Source organism: Andrena cerasifolii, chromosome 1, assembly GCF_050908995.1.
Source record: "Andrena cerasifolii isolate SP2316 chromosome 1, iyAndCera1_principal, whole genome shotgun sequence".
NCBI lineage: Eukaryota > Metazoa > Arthropoda > Insecta > Hymenoptera > Andrenidae > Andrena > Andrena cerasifolii.
Window position 1 is genome coordinate 10,935,363 of NC_135118.1, and position 15,111 is coordinate 10,950,473.

The 15,111-nt window shown below is 41.1% G+C and overlaps 1 protein-coding gene across 17 annotated transcripts in view; it reads left to right on the forward strand.

Annotated features, from left to right (window-relative positions):
• The window catches only part of LOC143375392 (CUGBP Elav-like family member 1-A), a 628,399-nt gene that overhangs the window by 484,348 nt on the left and 128,940 nt on the right, over positions 1 to 15,111 (forward strand). The gene's annotated exons all lie outside the window — the stretch shown is intronic.

Genomic DNA, 15,111 nt, shown 5'->3' on the forward strand with positions numbered 1-15,111 from the left:
TTTTGTTGAAAAATTTATTTAGATATTATAAGTACGTATTTTATCAAAAATTATGTATGTATTTGTTTTATTTATAATATGTCAGACTGTTCGTGTAAACAAAGTTCCTTTAAAAACACATTTTCAGAAGAATATGAGTTTAGGCTAGTAACACAAAGTACAAAGTTACAAAGTACAAATTATTAACATTAAGCTTGTATTAATGAAATATATTTAAAAAAAAATAGTTTAAATAGTTTAAAAGTTCTAATAAAGTTGATTTTATAATTATATCCTTTATTAAAACATGTATTTTATTTCTGCTCAGTTTACCCCAGAGAGTAGCTCACTTTACCCCATATATGGTTCATCGTGAAATGAGCGCGATAATTTTTCATATTACACGAGCAACGTTCATTCACTGGGGGGTGCTCGTTCACTGGGCAGGTCACCATATGCAGCAATATACTTCAATAAATGTATTAACTGCTGGAGAGTAAAGCCATCGTAGCGTCTTATATGCTTACGAAATTTCAGTGGGCATTAGAATGCCATGAGCATTTTCTTGCCAGTTCTAAGGCGAAAATTAGGTATTTTTTTAAAGCAATATATTTCACATTCCACACGGTGAAATTCACGAAAAATGGCCTCAGGATGGAAGCTTTTCCTCCAGGCACGGCGTTCATCCTTTGTTTTCGCGTAGCAGAGTTGTGTTGTTCCGCGGGAGATTTCTTTTCATAAATGGAAGAAAGAAATGCCATTAGCCGCGCGCACTGCGTCGCATAATCTCGTAGCTGAAGTGTAACAGGAACGGCGGAATTCCTCGGATAAATTTTTCTGAAAGAACACCCGCCATCAACAAAGGTACAAGAACGATTACGCTGGGACGATGCGCAATCCTACAGGCAAGCATTTGTGCGTACCTTCTTAGGTGCACAGTCTTGCAAATAAAAGGAGGAAACTGAGAAATGAAACACAGGGCGGAGACGAGAGGAATAAGGCGAATGAAATTTTATTTCAAGTCATTTACAACAAGACACGCAAGCTATTTTCAACGTATATTTTCATGGTATATCTTCGGCTCATTTGTTTCCTTGTTCCGTAAAATCGCAACATGTACCATATCCTTAGCATACCCTAACAACTTGGATTTGCAAAGTGAGCTCCTACAAAATCTGGGACAGGTAGGTGTAAAAGATAGCAGCATGCTGTTTAAATAACTAGCTTCGTTAAGAATTTTCAAAAGTGCCTGGGTTTATGATGCGCATATGACTTCCTTGCTACATATGTTTCAGCTAAAGGTATTCGTCTGTCCGATTACTATGGCGATAACAGTTGGTCACCATAAAAAAGAGAAAGACTCAAAACTCCAATTAAGACATGGAAACCTTGGAGCTCAATAACGATTAAGCCTAACACCCCTAAACCCCCTACACCACCTGGACCAGACGTTCGCGTGAGGGCCCTGACTACTTGCTCCCGGAGCATTGGGGTCGGTACGAATTTACTGTTACACGCGCCTTGTTCTCCCACTGCGTTTCTCACGTATCAAGGTGGACGGAGCATTGCCAAATTCGGGAAATCACCCCAAAGTGTCGCCTTGACCAATTGATTGGCTATTGTTAATCCTCCCACCTTGGGTTAAACTCTGCTGAGGAGCTTGTGGCAGAGAAACAAAGTTTTCCTCAAGCTTTCTTACGATTGAGAAGCGGAGAGATCCAGAAACAGAGACACAGTAAACTTCTGGCAAAACTTTTGTTGGCTTTAGACACGGCTATTGCTTGACTCTTGTCGGCCAACGCCACCGTTGACGGCCATCCTTTGGTTTATAATGCCACGACTCTTGTCGACATTTGTAATCATTGGAACCAGCTCTTAATAAAAAATAACATGTACGCTCAAAAGAAGCGTAATATTAATTAGTAAGGGTGTGCGGGTGCCCAAAATTACGGGGGCCGATTTTCTTGCCTGAAAATTCTTACATCTGATTACACTGCAAAATCACAACTCAAAAGTTTTCGGGTCTCGGGTCTCGGATGCAAGAATTTTTCAGCAAGAAAATCGACTCCCGAATCGCAAATCGGGTCCGGTAAGTTCGGGTACCTGCACACCCCTATAAGTAAGAGCTTCCATCTGCCAGCTATTTGGAGTTTTATTTTTCCATTTCATCAATTAAACTTGTACAGAATCTGACTTGACAAGGTAGGGGAAGGTGGGGCAAGACGGGGTAGTTAAGGTTTGATGATGAATAAAACACAGATTTTCATAATCAACTAATCAATTTTATGTCTGAACCATTCTTTGGTAATGTCTTTCAATTTAACTGTGAATCAACCTAAGTTTTACAGGTTTAAATGGAATAAATACAAAAATTCAGAAAAAGAATATATATTTTAAAAAACAATATATATATATATATATATATATATAAAGTAATTATTTATTGGGTTGATAGAGGAGGCACACATGTATAGCTTCGTCGTCCTCATCTCCTACATCAACACAGGAGAAATGAGCCCATTTGCCACATATTTGGCAGCTTATCCACCTTTCCACAAGGGAATCAGTTCTGTTGGTCTAATTAATAGAAAAGAAGTATCATTTTTCTCGGTCCGTCTTCCGTCTGTAGTTTTGAACCATCCTAGAACAATGAGAAACTTTGATTTCTATTTCTAGGTAATGCAAATGAGAGTTACCCCATCATGCCCCTCCTCGTCTCACTACAATCATATGAACACTGCCCGAAACATTATTTACAAAAGTATAAAATAATATACGTACCTCATAGCCAGCTAAATTCTGCCTCAGAAACACATACATATACCGGAGATCTTCTATATTATTATATCACTGTCACGGGTGCTAAAAATAAGGAAAAAGTAAGCAAGTCCCAATAAATTATAAATTCCGATCTAACTTCGTCGCGCGTCCACATGTTTCATTGATTCGCTGCTCACTGACGGCACCGCTAGCGACGAATCTAACGCGTGTGCTCAATTTTAATCAGTGCGTTTGCATCGCGAGATACAGGGGGTACCCTGTCTTGCCCCACCTTCCCCTAGTAACCAAAAGCCTTGCTTCATCCTATCCTGAAAATCCTGACAACATTCTAGAAGTTTTAGTTTCTTCCTTCCTCCATTGCGATTCAATATCGGTTAGATAAAGAGAAATAAGATGAAACTGGCGTTCGATCTCGCCGTTGCCGCGAGGATAAGTCAGAGTAAGTTCAATCCTCCTTGGGTCGACAAAAAATCACGACACGACTTGTGCTACCGAGGATATTTGGTGGCGAGTGAAAAAAAGAAGTGTGAGGCGGCGGGGTAGGGCGGCGTAAAGAGGGAAGCGCCGATGAAAATACGGAAGCGGAAGGAGGATAAGGGTGACCCATGAGAGTGGGACATCAGAGGGATGACCCGATAGCGCTCAGAGAGGAACAGGCAGAGGGCGTGTTGCCAACTGCAGTTTCGCAACGGCGTTCTTCAAATCGATTCCCATTTCCCTGAGAAATGTGGCACGCCAGCGAGCTCGCCCGCCCTAGTCGAATAGAAGCGCGAAGTGGAAATGGATCGCGGGAACGCAGTCTCGCGAAATGGCCGGGAAACATTTTCAGGGAAACGAACCGCCGGATAATCGGGGATGATTGTCTTCATAAATTGGGGTTACGTCCTCTCCGAAGAAAAGGAAAGCTGGTGGCAGTATTTACTCTTGCGTCGCTTATAGGTGTGCTCCGAGCTCTGAATAATTATCGTTGGAGGAGGTCGCGGCGAGAATAAGAGAATTGTTAACGGCTGGTTCGCAGGCAGATGCCTGAGCAGGTTTCAGTCTCGTATACAGGGGATATGTCGCGGGCAAAGGGAAGCAATCAACCACCAGTTTGTTAAAGATGCGTCCATTCTGCTAGCAAAAGTAAACCAGGCTGGGACACAGCTGAATTGAGCGAATTTGGAACTGATCTCAATCTGGTTTTAGAATGATTTACAAGTGGTGTGGAATAGAATGTTACATAGGGGTTTCGAGAAGCTTTAGAGTAGGGATGAGGGCGATATGACGGACAGGCTGCCTTTTTTTAGGCAGGTTAGATTTATGCCAGTCGAAAGCCACTGCTTTTCTGTGCAAAGTCTGTGTTCATTGGATGTTATACGATTTTCTTTGGCCGAGTTATTTCACTTTCAAGCATAAATCATCCTTTTGACTTTAATTGCTTCTAGAAAGCGAAGGAATCATCGTAGAATGGTCAACAACAAGAAACATAGAAAGCTTGGTCTTTCCTCTTGAAGACACGTCTGTTGCTTCTTTGATTTGCTTAACATTTCGGAGTGCCAGGCCCTTTTAAAGATATGCGTCAAAATTGCACAAATTCCATTTTCTTTTTAATTCGCTGTATCTCGGCAGGGGGTGACCGCAACATTATGATCTTAAGCTCATTTTGAAGCGGCGACTCTGTCGAATCGATTGCGTGCTAAGCGAACCCGCTGCGCCAATTTTTTATCTATGGCCACTCTTCAACGTTAACGGTTCGCAAAAAGTTCCGCTCTGGCTTCAGCGACTGCGTAACGGTGTAATTCGGCTCGCGTTCGAGTGCTATCGTCACTTATGTCGGCGGGTGGGGATACGAACCCCATACGAACAAGAGAGCTCGTTTACGGAGGGGGGAGCCACTTTGACGGTCGACAAAAAGGCTACTTTCAAGGCATTCTTTTATAATAAAATGTAACTTTCTATGAAAAATCTTTATGACCATATGAAAATACATATATTTAACTAATATTTCATGCGTCTATGTTGAAAAAAAAATGTTGAATTATATGACCACAGCATGCGATGACGTCAGGCTCTTTAAAGAATAATTTCAAAACGGACGGTCGCGTAAGTTTCCAACGTGTGCTCTGACATGAAAAATTCAAACGTTTTCTTGAATGTATTACAATAGCAGCAGTTAAGCTTTCAGATTTAAAGAAATATTAATTTTTGAAGAAATGTCGGACTCGAATGAAAAAGTGGACATAAAAAATCAACATGTTTCTTTTCGATGATACGATTAGATGAATCGTTCAATTCAAACGCCTGTACGCTTTACTGAAGACAATTTTATTACGAATATTCCCTGAAAATTTGAGGAAAAAAGTTTAAAAAGAAATGTCTGACAAAAAACTTTTTTCAAAACTTTGTTGACGCAAGTTTGCAGCGCTTATTGTACCATTAAACTTTTGTTTGAGACATTTTTTTCTATCTCATGTACTTTAGGGGTTATGCGCGAAAAAGTGGAAGTTCCTACTCAACTTTGAGGTTAGTTTTCACACAATGGCGATTGGGCAGTGTGAGTCTTGAGCAGGGTTGCCAGATCAGGCCTGATCTTTTGCCGGATATTTCAATTTCGTTGAGGATTGCAGTCCAGGGAGGGGCAGTGAGAGAAAAAAGGGCCAATAAGAAAACAGACATCTAAAATTTATTATAATAATGGCTTCTTATAAATGAGTAATAATAATAATAAAAGTATTATGAATATTTATTCGAATTTGTTACAGATTTTAATAGTTTCTTTTTATATTTTTTTATGGCATGCTATACCAGTGCAAGTGCGTGCCTGCCGAATTCGCTAATATTCTCTATTCTGCCGGAGATTTTTACTGTGCCTGCCTGAGGCCGGAGACAACTGTTCAAAACCTGAGACTCCGGCTGAATGCCGAAGATCTGGCAACTCTGATCTTGAGTCACTGTATAAACGCACAGAGTTGGGTTCCAATCGTTAAGTGCAGGTTCATGGTGTTCCCTTATTAGAGCATTTCATAAATATTGAACTTATAACGTGCCTTTTAACTGCATTGTTCGCTGTTATTTTATTTATCCATGAAAAACATTTTTTAAAAGTAAGTGTAAACACCCGATTAAAATATCAAATGCGCCACTCAAAAGATTAAGTGTACATTCATTTGTATATCTTTATTTCAAAAATCTATGTTCGGGCACATAGGTAGAGCCTTAATTACTTTCAGTCTGCAATTAATATTCATGCAGTAGCAGCGGTTATGGCGTAGGTATCTGTATCGCTGGATAGAAACGCAAACACAAACACATTTCCAACGGGACGAGGTGCTTTAATAGCTGTCTGTGATACGTTTTATAGTCAGCCGAGCAATTTAGGCATTGGAGACCACATGAAAAGCTCTTTGATATGATTCAGTGTAACAGGTTGTCGTTTCTTTTCGTCACTGTTTATTTACCTGCCGCTTTCTGCAGCTGTTTCTACAGAGACTACGGTAAAAGCGCTGAAAGGTTTATGAACGTATGTACTTACATCCCTATACGAATATCTGTCTAGAGGGGGATTATAATACACTTCGCACAAATTGCTTGGAAAATCACGATTGTTCCCTTATTCCCAAATTATCTCAACTCTGTCTCGATTCTGTGTCAGAAGAATGGCATTAGCAACACCTATGGTTCTTTCTTCGATTTATTCCATACAAAATAATTCAGGCTTTATACTATGAACATTAGACACAATACTACCTTTATTATAAACCATTACTCTTTGAAATTATAATCACCGCCTTCTCAAAACACAGTGTTCTCAAAACGGTGGGACCTTTATCTTCAAAAGTTATTATCCGAATCGACTGAAACTTTTTTTAGTGTGAAGAATACACTTCAGTCTAGTGGAGGAACCACTAATCTTTTACAAATTTTGAAAATTTATAATTTTCCAAGGCGATGAAAGACGAAAAATACAGGGAAAAGTGATTTCAAACTTGAAGTGTCGTTATTTTCTAAAAAAAAATTAATTTTTGTATTTTTTTAGCCCCCCCCCCCCCTTGCCAAAAGAATAATCTTCAAAATAAACAAGGTTTCAGTCGAATCGGATAATAACTTTTGGAGATAGAGGTCCCACCGATTTGGATCAATTTTTTGACGCCTTGACTTTAACGACTCCCCAAGGCTGTCTGCAATGATTAATTATAAAACAAAAAATATATTTCTATAATCTAAGACATCCTTAATACAATGCAACAAGTCCCATTAAATTATATATAGTAGTTTTCCTTTAATTAATTCCTAAATATCACCTATTTTTGGGGGGCTCTAGACCAGAACCTCCCCTTAAGAGAACTTGAATTAGAAGATCGAGCCTGTTTAACATATTCGCATACAAAAAGAAATGTAGTGTCTTCCGACCAACGCGACGACATTTTAGTTATTAATTGGTTATTAATGAAACCGATAAAAACAAACACATCCGGACAGTTCGTTGAAAAGTAGTGAGGGGTGAAGGAACCCTACTCGACCAGGAAAATCCAATGAAATGGATCTACTCGACTAGATTATGTTACTAAACGACGTGTCTAAGCCAGCCTTCATTAAAAGAGCATTCAATTTTCTACAATTACTGTATATATAATTTTTTCCTGCTTCGAACCATTTTTTAGATAATACCGTTTAAATTCAGAGAGGTCCGCACTTCGGACGGTCCTACCTGTACGGCGTGACGTATTGTCTATACGCGCGTAGTGCTGACCTGTCTATATTCAAACGCTATTATCTAAAAAATAGTTGGAAGCACGAGCAAATTATATATAAAGTAATTGTAGAAAATTGAATTCTCTTTTAATATTATTTCAACAAAATTTCGATAGGGCTTACCATTTTTTATATATTCTTTAAATTCAAACTATTGATGAATTCTAAACTTTAACGCCAGGTCGGCACCCTTTCCTGTTGTCCGATTGCAATAATCTTTGTTCAGGGACTATTCTTTTACGAAATGGAACCATATTAGGGGATGAGAGCAAAGTAATACAAAAAAAATCAACACGTATAAATAAGGGCCACCCTAATGCTCGAAAATCCAAAACCATCAACTCTCCCAAGTCCCTGACTCCGCCGCATTCTAAAGTTGCTCTCAAGTCCTCGAATACCCAAGCCTCTTTTCACCTATTCTGGCGTTATTCTCAAACTAAAATAACCTCGATCACGAAATAACAGAATATTAGCAAAGCCTACCATGGCATTTGATGATGATAGATTCGCTCTCTGACAGGAACTGTTCGATTCAACGCTATGCTGGACTAAATCAGTAGGAAATAAACAGACGTCAGTCACGCATAAATGATCGCAACGTATATTCGGCCAGATGAAGCGCACACACGCGTATCAATCACACTGTAGTTTACCGAGTGCCGGTTCGCCAAGTAATTTAATCACTTTTAGTGCACCGTTCGTATTGCGGAAAATCCGACCAATCGACAGCAACCAAACCGATCGCAATTGGCATTGCGTGTTAAATTATGATTCATGCAGACTGTCATGTGTACCTTCATCGAGAATGAAACATCAACGCTTCCTTTAATTTTTTTCTTTGGCTCACCTATCGCTAAGAGCAACGCGCAAAAGCTCAAGGGGCAACGTACCTAGATATGCCAAGAAGATCGATTTTTTATTACATATTTTCAGTGTTTGATAGGTCAAGAATGTTTTCCCAAAATTTAGCTTCGAAATTCGCAGAAATATCGAAGATATAGACGTTAGAAGCGAAGTACCTATGCTTGCATGTTGCCGTACATACAGAGGGTGGCTAGATTATTATACTCGAAAAAATTTCGTTCAAAATCTGTGAAAGTCGTGGCTGTAATTAAAGTAACAATGCATGAATGTTGTTGTTTTTTCATTTATTGATTAGCTACAACAATTTTTAAACGATTTTATTCAGCTTCGATCCTCTGTTTGTATGTATGTTTGTTTGTTTGTTTAATGTATGTATGGTTTAAATCTGGCAACTCAAATTTAACCCACTTCACTGGCTCCCGGGGATGCCAGACCCCGGTTCGTCCACGATATCCACCTTCCTAGTGGCTCCCGGGGATACCAGACCTCGGTTCGTCCACGATATCCACCTTCCTAGCGGCTCCCGGGGATACCAGACCCCGGTTCGTCCACGATATCCACCTTCCTAGCGGCTTCCGGGGATACCAGACCCCGGTTCGTCCACGATATCCACCATCCTAGTGGCTCCCGGGGATACCAGACCCCGGTTCGTCCACGATATCCACCTTCCTAGCGGCTCCCGGGGATACCAGATCCCAGTTCGTCCGTGAAACTTTACCTTCCTAGTGGCTCCCGGGAATACCAGACCCCGGTTCGTCCACGACATCCAACCTCCTTATAGCGGCTCCCGGGGATACCAGACCCCGGTTCGTCCGATACTAACAAACTCTAACAAACAAATTCAATCCTCGGCCTTGCAGCCGCCACTCTCATTGCCCTCAGCCTCGGCTCGTAACAGCGTTGACTAATACTTTGTTTAGGGTGCTTACTATTGCTATCTGGAAAACTAACGCGCTGAGTAATACTTTATATACAGAAATAGATTTAAATGACGTTGGTATACAACAAGTGCTCGCAATTCCCCTCCTCTTCCGTACATCATTACGCAGTTTTCGGCGAAACGGATTCTGAAATCGATTCATAAAATTATGCAAAGGGCAAATTAGTTTCTTAAAATATATTAACAAATGCTGTTTCCGACGTGGCCGATTTCAAGAGAGTTAATTTTTCAAGGGATGACAGCACTCTGAATGAAACTTCAATTTTCGGATATGAAATTTTGCCTGTTTATGCAATAAAATATATTTATATTTTAAAATATATTTATAAACAGGCAAAATTTCATATCCGAAAATTGAAGTTTCATTCAGAGTGTTGTCATCCCTTTAAAAATTAACTCTCTTGAAATCGGCCACGTCGGAAACAGCATTTGTTAATATATGTTAAGAAACTAATTGGCCCTTTGCATTTATGCAAAATCTGTTTAATTAGGAGTGTGTACCGCAGCGGTGAGCGAACTGCGCATTTGAAACTGGCCCCTGTAACTGTATTACGCGACTAATATTTATACATACAGAAATTAACTATTATACCCAAAGGTGTGACATAATTAATAAAAAAAAAAAAAATTACGGGTAGGTCTCTCGCCGATCGCTGTCTATGTATTACGTGTTACTTCGACAACGATTTTGTCACTGGCACAGCAGAATTGTTCTTGCTTTTACTCTCCGCGTCGGTATATTTCAGAGAACTCGATTAATCGATCGCAATGGCCATCCAGCGCGCTCGCCAATCGCTATAGTGGAATTACCCATAGCCGCTCATAGCCATTCGCATAGATATTGGCGTTTTCATAGCGTAATCGTTCATCTTTTTTCCGTCCCCGTTTTTTTGTTTTCGCGTTTCGACGTCGGGGACTATTGCCCGTTAATTACCTTGTAGCGGAGGGACATAAAAGCAACGGAGGAACAATAAGGACCGTCGCGGTGATTTCAGGGGGGAATCCAAAAGAGAGAGAGCGATATCAATCACGCGCTGTGTTCCATTTCCCAATGAATAAAACGCGAATGTCATTTGCAAGCCCGACGACTTGGAACAAAAGAGCGATGCCTTAATCCGTCTTCTGGAAAGACTAACGTACTGTTACGCGTGGCGTGTATGCGCGGAATGCAGTATTATTTGCGCATAACTTTCATCCGGCGGAATTTTGCAAATGTATGCAGAATAATTCGGCCGCGGTGCCCGAAGGTCCGCGAAAATTGTTCCCGCATCACTTTCGGGCGTAATAACGCGTCAATCTGTCGATGCCGCGCCGCGGTGCACGTTTATAGAGCTTCGGGTATTTCGCAAACGTAGGCGGGACGATCGTCCAAAGTTTCCAACCTGCGGGGGATGGAAGACCGTCGACGTGGCGGAAATGAAGACGAGATCGTACGACGGATAAGCCGCTGGAGGGGAGCCTTGAGGACTCAGCTGCCGCGTCGATAGCTGGAAAAGAATTTCTTTTCGGACGGGGGCCGCGGAAATTGAATAACGTTGTCGCCGTTTACTGATTTCAACGGGAAACCGAAGCCGCTCGCGAGCATCTACGAGCCCCGGCAACCACGACAGCGATCGGTCCGCGATAAAAATTTATACGATCCCAACTGTCTCTTGCCCCGAGGAATTTTTATTGTGCTGGGAGCACCGACGGGGCATCCTCGGTTGCTACGTGTCATACGGGGTGTCCCGCGAAGTAACCGGCAAGCTCTTCCGGCATGTTTCTCATTGTCAGGTGATTGTTACTTTAGGACTCGGGGCTTTTGTCTTCGCGATAGGATTAGCAACCCCTGGGTACACTTGGCGGTACTGCTATAATAAACGCGAAGCCCCTAGCACCAAAGAGCTTCGACAGGAAAGTAAGAATTACGCTGCGCAGAAAATAAATTTCAGGTTAAACTACTTTTGAACAATGAAAAGCATATTTAATGATAAATCGTGCAAAAGTAATAGTTTGCACTTACCGTCACTAAAAAATTCAACTATTCGACTCCTCTTTCGGAAAGTTTTGAACGTCTTCGAAAACAGAAATGTTTCTGTTGAAATATATTGGATTATATTCCTTCAGTAGTATATAGTCCGTGTTGCGCAAATTAATGTTTTTGTTTGTTTGGTATTTTGAATGTCCCGCGTGTGTACGAGGAGCTTCTGTGTTCTAGTTAGTACTATTGCTAAGCACTTTGTACGGCGGCGCTGGTGTCTAGCGTGAATGTGTCTCCCGGCTTCCGGGACTCTCGATCGGTTGCTTGGCTGCGGTGTCGACGTGTCTGAACGTAAACGGTTATTTTTTATTTTAGCTTTCTCACCACGTGTTAACAGTTTTTCTCTCATTTCTTTGTATGGTGATTGTATGTACATGCAGTATTTTGTCTTCTAACAAAGCTTTGGCTAATAGTGAAATATATTAAACACTTTTGTCTCAAACAAGGCCAGTGGTGCGTTTATTTAGTAACCCAATAGTTTCCCTTCCTACAGAGAACTATCCGGCGAGGTACTAAAGAATATTTCTTAAATGAAAGCAGTCATGTACATGTAGAAGTTAGCGTTGCTTAGATTTTGCACACCTAGCGTGTGAGCTGTTGCTCCCGCTAGCGCTTAGATTTTTAACCCTAAAATGAGCCTGCAAAGCCTCGAGTAAATCGGTTCATTAATTTTTGGGTTATGTGCGTCACCGATTTTGAAAGCATGATTTTTAGGAAAACGCGTTTAAAGTTTTGGGTCTGTGCCCTACACCGAGGAAAATATTCAGGGAATATTTTCAAGATGTTGTACTTCAAGAAAATATAAAAATCGAATCATCGATTTTTCGAAAATCTCTTGGTAGGCCTCCCCCCTTAAAGCACCACGATTGAGCACAATCACTTTTTTCATACGTTAGGGCCCGCCACGCAAATAAAATGACCTGCCGTTTCTTGGATTGATTGAATAATTAGCCAGAAGGTAGGAGTTATAATTAACGAGCCAAGTTCTCAATTTTAATTTGTGAAATGTATGGGAAACGAATATTAAGAGAGGCATGTTAATGAGAATTTAAAGGGTCTTGAAATTGAATTTATTCCCGTCTGGCACGAGGCTTCCATATGAAAGGGTTAGAATAAATGCTCTTAAAAGCGAGTGTATCTCTACGGGGCGGTTTAATTGCAGAATATGAGCGTAAAATGTAATGATCCTGTAACCGAGAGGTCGCTTCTTTCATTACATGGAAAAACGAGGAACCGTGTTGCAAGCGGAGGAATCCGTTTTCATTCATTTAGATTGAGCGTTTAAAGGTTCTAGGTGGTGGAATAGTAACGAGAAATATTCGTATAAAGGAAAACATTTAAAGAACGCGCTGTCGTGAAATTTTTACGGGACATGTACTCGAACGGTACGTGGTAACGTGAAAAACAGTACAACTAACTTAAGCAGCAGTTTCGGTAACTATTAAATAATATTATATTAAAATATTATTCTAGTTGTGATTTTTGCACAACCGCAATAACAGCTATACAAAAGTCAGTAAATTTTTTAGAGTAATTTCATTCGTGTGTTTCTTTTTTCGGAGGGAAGAAGTTCAGGAATTTGTCGTGTAACAAATTCTAGCCTTTTACCTATTTCCCAATAAAATAATTTGTGTCTCAAGAATTAAGTAGGCAAATGAAATTTCTGAAATTTCTGAAGCAACATTGCACGGGCGCCGTAAATAAAATAAACTTGAGGTAATGGTGATTTAAGATGTTCATAAGTTTCCAACGAAAACTTATAACTATATGTGTTTATACCAAAACAAATAATATATTGATTGTTATAAATGATATTTAATATTATATATTCTATTATAATTATAGTAGAATATGTTTAATTATGGTTTTGTATTAGCAAACTGAATTTATGAACAAAATAATTGCCTAAAAAATCGTTGCAAGTTACCTCGACTGTTCATTACACAAAAAAAGTTACAAATGATTCCTTCTTATGTGTTACAGAAGACTTCTTGCAGCCATTACCGTTCTTCCTTAGCGGATATCCTAGCGTTTCAGAACAACTTTTTGGGGTTAATAACTCCCGTATATCTAATTCTAAAAGACGAGAAAGAAAAACTCCGCAAAAGCCAAATAAAAAGAAGGAAATTCGAATTCATTTTGTATAGAGGCAAGGTAGCGCTCCGGCGCCGCAGCATTCCATTCGTCCCCTCGCCGAGGACATCGATTTCAATGTGTCGACTCGTTCAACCCAACCACGTCGATTCGCGGGGTCGCACGTGTCGCTCGCGCTTTCCCTATCCCCATGGAAGCGAGATTTTTCGCGACACTTGGACGACGTTTACCTCGAAAAAGCAGCCGGGACCATCCCCCGTCCAATCGCCATCCGCTTTTTTTTCATTGTGTTGACGGTGGCGGATACGGTGGAACGTGAAACGAATTTATAACTAGCGATACAGCGATCGTGGCGGGGTCCTTGAACCGAATTCGTCAATTTTAATAATCGCCCCTTCGTCTGCTTTCGCCGGCGCGCGGCGCCGTCTCCCCTCTTTTGCGCGCCCTTGTTAAGGCTCGCGGGGTGAACCCTCGAATCGACGGACCCGAACCACCCATGTGATCACATTTTATGGTAAAATACGGCAGAGTGTATGGCGGCCCGCGATATTGTAGCACAGCGGGGTGTGAAGTGCTTTTAGCGGAATATGTCTACAAGAATTCGATAGTTCTGCAGAATTTCGTTATCTTTTTATTAGAGAGAGCTTTGATTTGAGGATTTGCGATTTCCCTGGTAAAATGGTAATTGTGCTGGAGAAAGTGGCTCCTTTCTTAATAGTGCTCCACGAACTACACTCCGCGTCAAAATTAAAGGATGATTATAATTTCCCGAAAATTTTGGCCATTTTCAAAGGGCTCTGTGGAAAATGGTCCCAAAAAATATTTAATGAGAAATTTTTTACAACATAAATGGAGATAAAAAATATCTCAAAAATCGTGAGAGGACCACAATGATCATTCTCTGCGCCTGACTAGGTCCTGTTTCAAGTCCGCATCATAGAAATAAATTACGATTTCAGCGGCAACTTTTGGAAATACCTATAATCATTATGCAGTGCCATATCTGAAAACCGTACAATCAGGATTTCCTTAAAAGGAGACTCTTCTCGCAAATTACTCACCTTATTCGATGACGGCACTGCATAGATGCACTGGTCCCTCGCAGAGGACAGCACTCATAGTCTAACGTAATCGTAAGATTAACCAATACATCGAAGAATCTTATAAAATTTCATCCTTGCCCGTTTCAACACTCCCGCGGCTGTATCTCCACCCACTTCTTCGCACCCCCTGTCACTCAGTTGGCGGCGAGTCGCATTCCGCTTGCTCGTCCGCTCAGACGGCTGTCATTGCCAGCGGTGTAACTTTTAAATCCGTCAGTCCTCCCCTTTAGTCGCCTTTATCCGCTCCCTTTATTCGCGCCCTTTCGCCCCGGAATCCCCACCTCGAATATCATAAAAGTACGCGTATCTCGTGGACGGAAGGCGAGCGGCGGAGATTAAAAGTCGTGGAGTCGGAGTCAGCAGACGGTGAAAGTGAAAAGTAGCACTTTTGTAGTTTCATGGAGCCGGGGGACGAAGCGGGGGGAGGTGGTACGGAGGGAGTGGGGACGAGGGAGACCGAAGAGTTTCGCGGGGAGAGCGAAAAAGAAGAGAACATAATTTGCAGGAGGAGAGGATATCTCGCGGTGTGTCTCTTTAAAGCAGCACGGCTGGGTGGTGCAACTTTAAATTCAGTTCTCCGCGCTCTCCTCGCGGCA